Here is a 10,278-nt window from a genome sequence, read left to right as displayed (position 1 = left end):
GGGTTGTTTCCAGTTTTTGACCAATCATGTCAAAGCTCCTGTGAACATTCTTATCAAAGTGCTTTGGACATAGGTTATTATTTTTCTTAAATAAATACCTCGGAGTAGAATTGCTTGGCCATAGGGTAGGTGTATAGTTAGCCTTCTAAGAAACTCCCAAAGAATTTGCCGAAGTAATTGTAACATTTCGGATGTGCACTAGTGATTTATGAGCCTTCCAGTTCTTCTACACCTTTGCTAGGATTTGTGGTTGTCAGCTTTTAAAATTGTAGCGAGGTGTATTTATTTAAAACTAGCCATGTGTTTTTATTTATTTTTAACCATGTGTTTACAATTTTTTTTAATGTTTATTCATTTTAGAGAGGGAGAGAGAGAAAGTGTGTGAGCAGGGGAGGGGCAGAGAGAGATACACACACACACACACACACACACAGAATCTGAAGCAGGCTCCGGGCTCTGAACCATCAGCACAGAGACCGATGTGGACTTGAACCCATGAACTGTGAGACCCTGACCTGAGCCAATGTGGGATGCTTAATGGACTGAGCCATCCAGGTGCCCCTAGCCATGTGCTTTATTAATGCAGCACTGCCCTTAGACAGAAGCAAGGCTGTCCAGGGTCCCCACCCCGGGGGACTTTGTGCTTTGGACTGCCTTCCTCACAAATTTTGAGTCCCCTTCTAGTGCCTTGGACCAGTGAGCCTGGCAGTGCCATCTGGGTGGGGACCCAGACCAGACCTGGTCCTTTGTGGATCCCTGCCACCAGAACAGTGCTGATACACTGGTTTAGGGAGACTGTCAAGTTGGACATGTTCAGGCCTCTGGGATATTAATATGGCTCACAGCCAAGCCGTGGGCTTCAGTCCTATGTGTGGGCTGTGGATAGTTTCTCCTCTGCTCATGTTACTACATGGTGCTGCCTCCACTCTCCAGTGCTCAAAAGGGCAGAGGCATGGGGAGACGTCTTACCCTATGTCACCCTCCACCCCATACTTCAAGGAAAGTCAACCCAACCCCTCTGTAGGCTCTGAACTATGGGTCCTCTCTTGCCTGTGGCGATATGGACATGTGTGCTTTGGCTCAATTTTTTAAAAAATGGTTTTGAGATATAAATCACATATCATAAAGTTCACCTGTTTGAAGTGTGCAAGTCAATGGTGTTTAGCATATTCCCCGAGTTGTGCGACCATCGCTATAATTTTAGAGCATTTTTGTCACCCCCCAAGGAACTGTGTGGTCGTTAGCAGCTGCTCCCTATTGCTCCCATCTCCCCAGCCCTGGGCCGCCATTAATCTACTTTCTGTCTCTATGCTTTGCCTGTTGTGGGCATTTCGTATATATGGAATCATCTGACATGTGGTTCTTTGTGACTACTTCTTTCACTTAGTGTAATGCTTCTGTGGTTTATCCGTGTTGTACCATACTGTGCGTTAGTATTTTATTCCTTTTTATTGCCAAATAATGTCCCATTGTATGACTGTACCACATAACATTTTTTTAAAAAACCAGTTTTTTGAGATATAATTAATATACCATACAATTCAACAAGAATGCCCGCACTTCTTAGCCATCTCCCTTCATTTTCCCTCAAACACTCCCAGCTGTAAGCAATAGGCATTCTACTTCCTGTTTCTATGGATTTGCTTATTCTCAACATGTCATATGCATGGAATCTTATAATGTGTAGTCCTCTGTAACTGGCCTCTTTGACTCAGCTTCATGTTTTCTTGGTTTATCCATATGGTATGTCATTCCTTCGTATTGCTAAGTAGTATTTCATTGCATGGCTAGACCACATTTTATTTATCAGTTGATGGACCTTTAGATTGTTTTGTCTTTTGGGCTGTTATGAGTAATGCTGTTGTCAACATTCGTATACATATGCGTGGACATATGTTTTTATTTCTTTTGTGTGTATACCTAGAAGCAGGATTGTTGAACAAGGGGGAGAAGAAGGGGGGAAATGGTGGGGGAAAGGGAGAGAAGCAAACCATGAGAGACTTTTGAATGCTAACAAAAACTGAGAACTGATGGATGTAGGGGGGAGGGGGAATGGGCATGGAGGAGGGCACTCATGGGGATGAGCACTGGGTGTTGTGTGGAAACTAATTTGACAATAAACTATTTGTAAAACACACACACACACACACATACACACACACACACACACAAAAGAAGCAGGATTGTTGGGTCATGTGGTAATTTTATGTTTAATTTTTTTACGAGCTGTGAGACTGTTTATCCAACATGACTGCGGCATCTTACATTCTCACTAGCAGTATACATTAACACTAGTTATTATCTGCCTTTTTAAAAAAAGTTTTATTTAAGTAATCTCTACAGCCCATGTGGGGCTTGAACCCATGACCCCAAGATCAAGAGTCATACATTCTTCTGACAGACCCAGCCAGGCACCTCTAATTATCTGTCTTTTAAAAATTATAGTCATCCTAGTTGGTGGTATCTCATTGTGCTTTTTATTTGCATTTCTCTAAGTCTAATGATATTGAAAATCTTTTCATATACTTGTTGGCTATTTGTATATCTTCTTTCGAGAAATCTCTATTCAAGTCCTTTACCCACTTTTTAAAAAAGATTTTATTTTTATGTAAGCTCTACACTCAACATGGGGCTGGAACTCACAGTCCTGAGATGAAGAGTTGCACCCTCCATTGACTCAGCCCTCCAGGCACCCCAATCCTTTATTCATTTTTGAACTGTTTGTTTTTAAAATTGTGTCATAGGAATCCTTTATATATCCTACATACAAGTCCCTCATCAGATATATGATTTTCATTTATTTTTTTAATGTTTTATTTATTTCTGAGAGAGAGAGAGAGCAGGGGAGGGTCAGAGAGAGAGGGAGATATAGAATCTGAAACAGGCTCCGGGCTCTGAGCTTGCTGTCAGCACAGAGCCTAATGCGGGGCTCGAACCCATGAACTATGTGATCATGACCCGAGCCGAAGTCAGACGCTTAACCGACTGAGCCACCCAGGGGCCCCAGATATCTGATTTTCAAATGTACTCTCCCATTCTGTGTGTTGTCTTTGCACTTTCTTGATAGTGTCCTTTGAAGCACAAATGTTTTTCATCTTTTTTTTGCTTCTTTTTAACTTTTAACTTTTGATGATGTCAAATTTTTATGCCTTTTTCTTTTGTTGCTTGTGCTTTTATTGCCATATTTAAAAACACCATTGCCTAATCAACAGGGGTAAGACAGATTATACCTATATTCCTTCTAAGAGTTTTATGGTTTTATCTCTTGCATTTAGGTATTTTATTTACTTTGAATTAATTTTTATACAGAGTGAGATGGGGTCGAACTCCATTCTTTTGCATATAGATATCCAGGCGTCCCGGCACCATTTGTTGAAAAGACTATTTATTTTTTCCATTTGAATTATTTTGGGACCCTTGTTAGTCCTGGGTTAGTCTTAGACTAGGCCTGATGAAGGATGGACATTCTTCATGTGATTGGCTCCTTGGAGTATCACTCCATAGTTCAGGAGTCAGCTAAGGATTAAAAATTTTTTTAAATGTTTATTTATTTATTTTGGGAGAGAGAGAGGCAGAGAGAGAGGGAGAGAGAGAATCTCAAGTAGGCTTTGTACTGTCAGTGCAGAGCCTGATGCGGGCTTGAACTCATGAACCATGAGATCATGACCTGAGCGGAAGCCAAGAGTTGGACTGCTTAACTGACTGAGCCACCCAGGTGCCTCAGTCAGCTAAGAATTTGAAGGAGCTTGCTGATTTGGGGAGCTGTCCTCTTCTTCCTTCTTTACTGAGAGTGCCTTTCAATTTCCAGCTCAACTGAGTGTGCCAAAGTTGGACTCATTAACAAAAGTGCCAATTTCTCTTGAGCTCTATCCACCCACCTCCCCGTGCATATTGTGAAAACCTCAAAATGCCGGATAAATATGGAACTCACTCAGTATGTTTTCCTTTTTTAAAAACTTTTTTAATGTTTATTTATTTCTGAAACAGGAAGAGACAAAGCACAAGTGGGGGAGGGGCAGAGAGAGAGGGAGACACAGAATCTGAAACAGGCTCCTGGCTATGAGCTGTCTGCACAGAGCCCAATATGGGGCTCGAACTTACAGACCGCAAGATGATGACCTGAGTCAAAGTTGGATGCTCAACTGACTGAGCCATCCAGGTGCCCTTGTTTTCCTTTTTTTAAGCACTAAATCTCTCCCAGTTTCTACCCTTTTGGTCACTCTCCAATATCTTCAAACAACTGTCTTTTATGTTTTGTTCAGAGTTTATAAATATATACAGTAGTCCTCCCTTATCTGTTGGGGATGCCTGAGAACACATATAGTGCTGAACCTATATATACTATGTTTCCCCCTATATATACACACCTATAATAAAGTTTAATTTATAAATTAAGCACAGTAAGAGATTAATAGCAATCACTAACAGTAAAATAGAACAATTATAACAATATACTGTAATAAAAGTTATGTGAACATGGTCTCTCTATTTCTTTCTCACTCTCTCCCATCCCCCGCTCCCACCCACAACACAAAACACATCTTATTGTACTCTTTTCATCCTTCTTCTTGTGATGATGTGAGATGATAAAATGACTCCATGATGTGATGAAGTGAAGTGAATAACATAGGCGTTGTGATATAGCAGTAGGCTACCTTCTGAGGACACATCAAAAGAAGGATTATCTATTTTCGGACTGTGGTTGACCACAGGTAATGAAACCACAGAAACTGAAACTGTGGATAAGGGAGGGACTAATATATATATAATATATATATTCTAATATATTGGAATATATATATATTCCAATACAAGTTACTCTGACATTATCAGAGCAGCTTGATTTTTAACCTCATTGTCAGACTTCAACTAGTCTGTGTAGAAAAATATTGAAGGACCCACTGCTTTCTGGGCTAGGAAGTTCAAAATTCTTGCAGAGCCTACATCTTAAAGGGAAATCAGCTCTTCACTCATCCTCCTCACACTCCTATAAGTTCACTAAAGCACCTAGTAGATATTAGACCTTATGCTAGCAGGAGGAATGTCTGACACCTGATTCTTATCTTCAAGTTTATGGTCTAGGAAACAAACAAACAGACATTGGTGTAGTGTTTAACAGTTTGCACAGCACATATTCGGTCACATTTAATTATCACTAAAACTCTGTTATTTCCCCCACCCTACAGATATGGAAACTCTTTGACCACAACCTCCAATTCTTACTCAATCACTCCCACTATGCCTGGTCTGCACTCAGGACTGCCAGGGCACTGTCTCTGCACTTGACTTTCAGCCATTAACTCCTTCCACTTTCACTTCCATCTGAGATCCTACAGGTTACCGCGATTTCTGTCGCTCTTTTGTTGATATTGTAAAATCTTCTCTCTGAGCTTTAATCACACCTTTGTGGAAACAAAGGTCCACATCCATCCTGGATGGACTTTTGTATGCATATAACTGGGTCTGTCTGAGTAACACTGGGCAGTTTCACATGTTAGCATAGATTGGTACTTCAAGTTTATGGTCACCGAGTCCTCATCACTGCCTGGTGATACTGCTCCAGCCTTCTAGCCAACATACCCTTTCCTTCCAGGTAATGACTACTCATACTCCCTCCATTCAAACTTCTAAGTCCTACGTCATCTTCCTGTCCTTAACAGCTGACCTGGCATCCATCTTTACCAAAAAACTAAATACCACTAAATTTACAAATATGCGTGAATTTACACATATCCTCACTCCCTGTCCTCCTCTACACTGGACAAAGGTCTCTCCTCCTATCAATTTCTCCACAGGCACCCCAAACCCTACTTCGTACAGCCTGTTCAAAAATCTTATGATATTGATTATTCCCTCCCTCTTGAGATTTCAACCTCTTCTCCACATTAACTCCTTCCTTCCCCCAAAACTTTTTAATGTGCCAAAATTTCTCCTCATCTTAAAAAAAATACCTTCCACTCAATGTTGTTAATATATCAGTACTTCCCAACTTGATCTGTAGACTCAACACAATCTTAACCCGAATCTCAGCAAGTTATTTTGTATACATTGAAAATCCAGTCAGAAGTTTAGAAAGACCCAGAATAGCCAACTCAGTATTGAAGGAGAAGGATAAAGTCAGAAGACTGACACTACCTGTTTCAAGACTTATTACAAAGCTACAGTAATCAAGATAGTATGAGATGGGCGAAAGAATAAACAGAAAGATAAATGGAACAGAATAGAAAGCCCAGATATAGACCCACAGAAATAGAATCAGCTGATCTTTGGCAAAGGAACAAAGGCAATCAATGCAGGAAAGATAGTCTTTTCAACAAATGGTACTGGAATGATTGGACATACAAAAAAAAAAAAGTCTAGAACAGACCTTATACTTTTCACAAAGATTAACTCAAAATGGATTGTAGACCTAAATGTAAAATGCAAAACTATAAAACTGCTAGAAGATATTATAGCAGAAAATCTAGGAGACCTTGAACTTGGCAATGACTTCTTTCTTTTTTTAAAAGTTTATTTATTTATTTTTGACAGAGAGAGGGAGAGAGAGAGAGAGAAAGAGAGAGACAGAGAGGGAGGGGTAGAGAGAAGGAGAGACAGAATCCCAAACAGATTTGTGCCATCAGCACAGAGCCCCAGTGTGGGGCTCGAACTCATGAGAACATGACCTGAGCCGAGATCAAGAGTCAGACACTTAACTGACTGAGCCACCCAGGCACCCCTTAGCAATGACTTTAAATACAACAGCAAAAGTAGTATCTGTGAAAGTAAAAATTGATAAATGAGACTTCATTAAAATGAAAAACATCTGTTCTGTGAAAGACATTGTTAAGAGAATGAGAAGACAAGCCACAGACTGAGGAAATATTGGCAAGACACAAATCTAATAAATAACTCATGTTAAAAAAATACAAAGAACTCTTTAAACTCAACAATATGAAAATAAACCACTCAACTTATTTTCTTTTTTAAAAGTAATCTCTGCACCCAACATGGGGCTTGAACTCATGACCCCAAGATTAAGAGTTGCATGCTCCACCAACTGAGCCAGAGAGGTGTCCCAGCAATACAATTTAAAATGGACCCCCCAAATGGGCAAAAAGCTCTGAACAGATACCTCACCAAAGAAGATATACAGATAAGCATATGAAATATGCATATGAAAAGATGCTCCACCTCATATGTCATTAGGAAAAATTCCAAACACCAATTAGCTGGTGAGTATATGAACAACAGGAGCTCTCATTTATTGCTGATGGAAAGACAAAATGGCATAACCAATTTGGAAGACTGTGTGGTAATTTCTTGCAAAGCTAAACATAGTCTTATCATATGATCTGGCAATTGCATACTTTGGTATTTATCCAATGAGTTGAAATCTTACATCTGCACAAAAACCTGCATGTGTATGTTTTAGCAGTTGTATTCATAATTGCGAAAACTTAGAAGTAACCAAGACATTCTTCTATAGGTGAATGGGTAAATAACTGTAGTACATCTAGATCATGGGATAGTATTCTGCAGTTTAAAAAAAAAAAAAGAGCTATTGAGCTCACCTCTGCAAAAACATGGAATAATCTTAATGCATATTGCTAAATGAAGGAAGCCAGTTTGAGAAGGCCACATATTGTGTGATTCCAGCTATGACATTCTAGAAAATGCAAAACTATAAAGACGGTGAAAAGATCAGGGGTTGCCAGGGGCTTGGGGAGAGGGAGGGATGAAGAGATGAATCATAGGGGATTTTTAGGGCAGTGAAACTACTTTGTATGATACTATAATGATGGATACACAACATTTGTCAAAACCTACAGAACTGTACAACACAGAGTGAACTCTAATGTAAATTATGAACTTTCGTTAGTAATAATGTATCAGTTTGGCTCATTAGTTGTAATAAGTGTACTACACAAGATGTTACTGCATGATGTTGACCTATTTGCACCAACATTTGATTGTCTCACAGGCATCTTACACTCAAAATGCTCAAAATGGGATCCCTCAGGTCTGTCGCCATATTTAACCCAAACCTGTTCCCTTTTATTTTACTTTATGTGTGACATGTATCTCCTAAGAAAAAATTGCATTAAACGTGTATGTATAGTTTAGTGAATAATTACAAAGTGAAATGACGATGTAATACCACCTAGGTCAAGACATGGAGCATCATTGGAAGCACAGAAGTCATCTATGTGCCCCTCCCCAGTCACAATCAAACTTTCTCTTTCCTAGAGCAATGACTGCATGGTCTTTGGTGATGATGATTTCTTTGCTTTTTGTTACATTAGTTTCAGCACTTACATATGCATCTCTGAACAATGTAGTTTAGTTTTTTAAACTTTACAAATGGAGTCACATTGTATGTTTTCTTTTCTGTATTGCTTATTCTCAACAAAATATTTATGACATTCATGCTTATTGTCATGTTTCACTATAGTGCATCCGTTTTCACTACTATATAACCCACTGTGTGACTAAACCATTATTATGATGATTAACATTAGGTTTATTTCCAGTTCTTGGAACTGGAATTATCAACACTGATTCTGTTGACTCTATTGTGCAGGAATCCTTGTAATAATATGCATACATCTCTCGTGGTATATACATAGGAGAGGACTTGCTGGGCCACAGGTTATTGTCAGTTTTACCAGATAATGCCAAACTGATGCCAATCCAAAGTGATTGAACTAATTTCCACTTCTTGGGCAGTGTATGGGAGTTCTGGTTGCTTCACACGCTTACCAATATTTAATACTATGCACTTTCAGAGTTCTGAATTTTTGCTAATCTGGTGAGTGTGGTTTTATTTGTATTTCTCTGGGGTCTAATGAAACTGAGCATCTTTTTATGTGTTTTTTAGCTGTTTGGATTTCCTTTTTGGTGAAGTGAGGGTTTAAGCTTTTGGCATCTCTATGTCTGGATTCTTACTGTCTCTTCTGGGTAATTTATTATGATATTGTCATCTCTCTGGTGTTTTTTCCATGATTTATAAAAAGTATCCATTATTTTTAATTGCTTTCAGCCAGTTTAGACTGAAAGAGCTAGTCTGTTATTACTGGAAACTGGAAGTTTTCTATTGGTTTCCTTAAAAAATTATTATTATTAAAACTGTTTAATGTTTATTTATTTTTGAGTGAGAGACAGAGACAGAGTGTGAGCAGGGAAGGGGCAGAGAGAGAGGGAGACACAGAATTTGAAGCAGGTTCCAGGCTCTGAGCTAGCTGTCAGCACAGACCCCGATATGGGGCCCAAACTCACGAACCATGAGATCATGACCTGAGCTGAATTTGGACACTCAACCGATTGAGCCACCCAAGTGCCCCCTAAATTATTATTTTTTAAAATGTATATTTATTTTTGAGAGACAAGAGACGGAGGGCAAAGAGAGAGAGGGAGAGAAACAATCCTAAGCAGGCTCTGTGCTGTTAGGAACTGTGAGATCATGACCTGAGCCCAAATCAAGAGCTGGATGCTTAACCAACTGAGCTACTCAGGTGCCCATAAAAATTTATTTTTAATGAAATATTTCTGGCATATAAAAAAGAATAGGTAATAATATAACTAGTCACATGTGTAACCATGGTTCTGCTTAAGAAGTGAAACAGTGCATGTAAAATTAAGGCCCTTTGTAAATCCCTTTCTCCCTTTTCTCTAGAAGAAGTTAATATCCTGAATTTGATTTAATCATTTCCTTGCATATTTTAACAATTTTTCTACAAATATGTTTATAATCTTCTTTGATATTTTATTTGTTTCTTAATTTCATGTAAGTGATATTTAACTGTATGTATCTTCTTAGCAACTGGCTTTATTTTGACACTTCTCTACACACACACACACATATCATGTGCCATGTATCAACATGGGTAAATTTCAAATATATATGTATATTTACATTGTAAGAATGAAAGAACTAAAGCTACATGTATCAAAATGAGTAATTTACTATTTTTACTATGGCATTATATTTATATTACATTATATAAACAAGCCCCAATGTACTTATCCATTATATTTATGGATGTGGTTTTCACTTTTTCAACTAATTGAAAACAATGCCCGAATCAACTTTCTTGTTTATGTTCCTTTGTGCATGTGAACAAGAGTTTCTCGAGACTAGATATCTAGTCACCTAGATATGAAATGTGCATCATCTGTAAGAATATGTATCTTCCGTTTAGCAAGATATGACCAAATTTCTCTTCAAAATGATTTAAATTTATTTTGCCATTAGTTATGCATGAAAGAGCCAGTTGCTCCAAATCCTCACCAGTTCTT

This window comes from Hyaena hyaena, unplaced genomic scaffold (assembly GCF_003009895.1).
Source record: "Hyaena hyaena isolate Hyena2069 unplaced genomic scaffold, ASM300989v1 scaffold_760, whole genome shotgun sequence".
Taxonomy (NCBI): domain Eukaryota; kingdom Metazoa; phylum Chordata; class Mammalia; order Carnivora; family Hyaenidae; genus Hyaena; species Hyaena hyaena.
This window is presented reverse-complemented; position numbering follows the sequence as displayed.